The 3,399-nt window shown below is 35.3% G+C and overlaps 1 pseudogene; it reads left to right on the top strand.

Moving 5' to 3' along the window:
• The first annotated feature begins 364 nt into the window (after window positions 1-364).
• On the top strand, window positions 365-1,085 carry LOC138145491 (protein lin-28 homolog B-like; annotated as a pseudogene).
• Window positions 1,086-3,399: the final 2,314 nt, after the last annotated feature.

Here is a 3,399-nt window from a genome sequence, read left to right as displayed (position 1 = left end):
ATTCCAGTACTATTGCTTTTCAATAACAATTTTGCAATAATGCAAATTTCCTCTTTTCTTCTTTCTTTTCCATGCCTTGAAAATAGAGAAGAGTTTCACTGAATATTTTCCTTAGGAAATGGAATTAACTACACTAAACTAACTATATTTCTTGCATGTTGTAGTATAGTGATATGGCTGAAAGTTGGAATTAAATTAAAAAATGCACATATGTACAGAAACATGGGTGCTGATCTTATCTATAGAGCATTGCAGGTCCCACCTTTTTAATGACCACTTACATCTCTAAAATGTGATTCAAAAGATTTTAAGAAGTTTTTTTCCCCCTCCCACTCTCTTAAGTTCTCTCCTTATATTGTAATGTATGTCATTTGGCATAATTGTAGTAATTCCATATTATTTGTCATCTTGCATCAAGGTGGCGGGGGGAGTGGGAAGTAAAGGTGATGGAGACAAACTTGGAGAGCTGTAGGAACAAGATGAATAATCCCAGGTTTTGCACAGAAAAGGTCACTGCAAATGGTTCAACATGTGAATAGAATTTGGATTCATCTCCATGATAAACTGAAAGGAAAACCCCTTAGGTATTCTAGTCAAACACAAAGCCAATTATATTTGCAAGGATTTAGAAGCCTAAAAGAAGGAGAACCAGTGGAATTCACATTTTAAAAATCTTCCAAAGACCTTGAATGAATATGGATAACAGGACCTTGAGGGAGCCCCTGTTTAGGAGGTGGGAGAAAGCTTAAAGAGAAGACATGGCAACAAAAAAAAGGAGATTGAGATACAATTTTTCCACCTGCTTTAATTGTACCCCCAAAATGTGGGCCAAACAATAGTTCTGATGCACGATTAGACTTGATGCCAATGGGCAGGAATTATAGATGCTACAAGTGTGGTGGCCTTGATTATCATATGAAAGAATGCAATCAACCTCCTCAGTCAAAGAAGTTCCATTACTATCACAGCATCATGCACATGGTGGCTAATGCCTCCACAAAACTCTTCCACACTAGCCTTCTAGTACTCAGAGAACGCATGAGGTCATAGCCATCCTCTTCAATTTTCCCCAGCAAGTGGGATGAGCCTCTCTGGCTACTCATCTCCATCATATTGTCAGAAAGGAATATCAGAAGTATCAGAAAGGTCAGGCATATCACCTTAGGAAGCTTCCTTGAGTAAGTTATCCATATCTGCAATATCCATGCAGAAAGGGGCCTTCACTTCAAAACAGGAAAAAAAAAAATTAAAGCTTTTTTATCACGTATCATTTTTTTTTATTCATTTGGGATGTCAACCTCATACAAGTACAGGGGAAATAATTTTACCACCAGCAGGTGACATGGAATTGTAGCTACTGTTGAGGAACTGTGAAATTAAAAAAAAAAGACAAATAACTCTAAACAACTTATATTTAAGCAAGGTGTTACATTTTATGTTGTTGGAAAAATGAAAGCAAATATGAGAACATATGTATATCTACATATGCAAATATATTTGCATATATGTGTGTATATATATGTATGTATGTATGTATGTTTGCGTGTGTCTATAGATAGAAGCATACACTCTCAAACAAATGGAAATACCCGAGAGTTGAAGGTCAATCTGAAGGAATATTCACATTTTAGGATGTATTTGAAAATTATTTCCTAGAAACTTTCCTGAAATATCATTCTTTTAAATTTGTAGCCACTTATAAACAAGAAAAATGGAACTGATACTCTTTATTTGAACCAAATAATACCTCTGATCTTCTAGCTCTCAGTCATGTGGTACTAAGGATATCAAGACATCCATTTCCCCCAAGTTTGGGATATTTTTTTTTGTTTTTTTTTTTCTCATAGATCGGTATTTCCTATTATCACATCACAAAGGCAATATCTTAATGCTCTATGCCTCTGACTGTCACAGGTTTTTTATTTGTTCTGGAATGTAGAACTCCAGAAAAGATAATAAATGTTTTTATGTGATGGCATCTCAATGTTACTTTACATGAATAAGACTTAATTTTGATTTAGATGCCTAAATGGAAAATGAAGGGAAGGGGATGTAAAAAATGTTTTGACTTGATCTTTGTGTATGGTATTGTGATACCAGTGCACTGTCACCCTTTACATAGTCAGATTTTTAAGGATCTGTTGGAAGTAGCAGTTTTCCTGGTCAAGTTAATCCCTCTCACCATTATTTTAGATCAAAAGAGCCTCCTTAAAAAAACAAAGAACAACAAACTTGGAGGAAAACTGTATTTTTTTTCATGGAGAATACAGAAATAAATCTGTTTTTCAAAAAGATCCAATGAAAAACCACATGGACAGATATGTTCCAAGAAGGTCATATCAATTTAAAGCATTCAGTTATTTTCTCTGACCTCAGTTTGATCATTCTCCAGTCTATGAATAATGTCATTTTTCAAGTTGTCTGAACCCTTTTAATAAGCATTCCTATTTTTGTTACTAATGAACATTTAGATAATATTCATTTTTTTCTGCACTGAATTATTATTAGTTGACTCCTAGGGACTATGGACTGACTCCAGAGGATTCATACAGAAAGGAAAGAAAAAACCTTGCGAATCGACTTGACTATTTTGGAATGCAAACAAAAGTTTAGTGCTGAAGTTAGGGTGCCTATCACCCTAAAGTTTAGAAGCTTCAAATCAACTGTGATACCAACCAAATGATCATGGGCATCTTGTCTTATCTTTGGAGAATACAAGAGCAAATTGATAAGAAAAGAATAACCTTGAAAATATAGGTATATGGATTGGACTTGGGATTTTCTTGTTATAAAGAAGTCCTAGTTGAGGAAAAGGCCTCTTCTAATGCCTTTCACATTCTTGGAAAATTTTATTAGACACTAGCCTAGGAAAACAAAGAACTTTAATGGTTTGCCCACAGGGGCAGGGACTGAAGGAACTCTTTGTTTTTTGCAAGACTGGATCTCTATCCATTCTGTCTCAGAGTTTCTCTTGGGAATAAATACAGCTGAAGAAAGGTATAAGAATCAAGGTATAAGGGGACGGCTAGGTGGCACAGTGAATAGAGCATTGGCCCTGGAGTCAGGAGGACCTAAATTCACATGCGGGCTCAGACACAATGCAAAAACTAGCCATTTGACCTTGGGCAAGTCACTTACCCCCAATTGCCCTCCAAAAAGGAAAAAAAAAAGAATCAAGGTATAAGAAAGACTTTATAGGGAAGGTTAAAAAATGTAAACATGGTCTATTTATCCATACCTTTCACAAACTAGAAATTCATTAGAGTAATAATTTTAGAACATCTTCAGAATAAAAGCAAAGATAAACTAGAAAGTTAGATTTGAGCTCATGAAAATTATACATGCAACTCTCCACACAAGCCTCAACACTCTCTCTCTCTCTCTCTCTCTCTCTCTCTC

This window comes from Petaurus breviceps, unplaced genomic scaffold (genome assembly GCF_028583685.1).
Source record: "Petaurus breviceps papuanus isolate PSGF00001 unplaced genomic scaffold, PetGlider_PUasm1.0 90740, whole genome shotgun sequence".
Taxonomy (NCBI): Eukaryota; Metazoa; Chordata; class Mammalia; order Diprotodontia; family Petauridae; genus Petaurus; species Petaurus breviceps.
The sequence above is the reverse complement of the archived record's forward strand: the minus strand, read 5'-3'. Positions and strand labels throughout refer to the sequence as shown.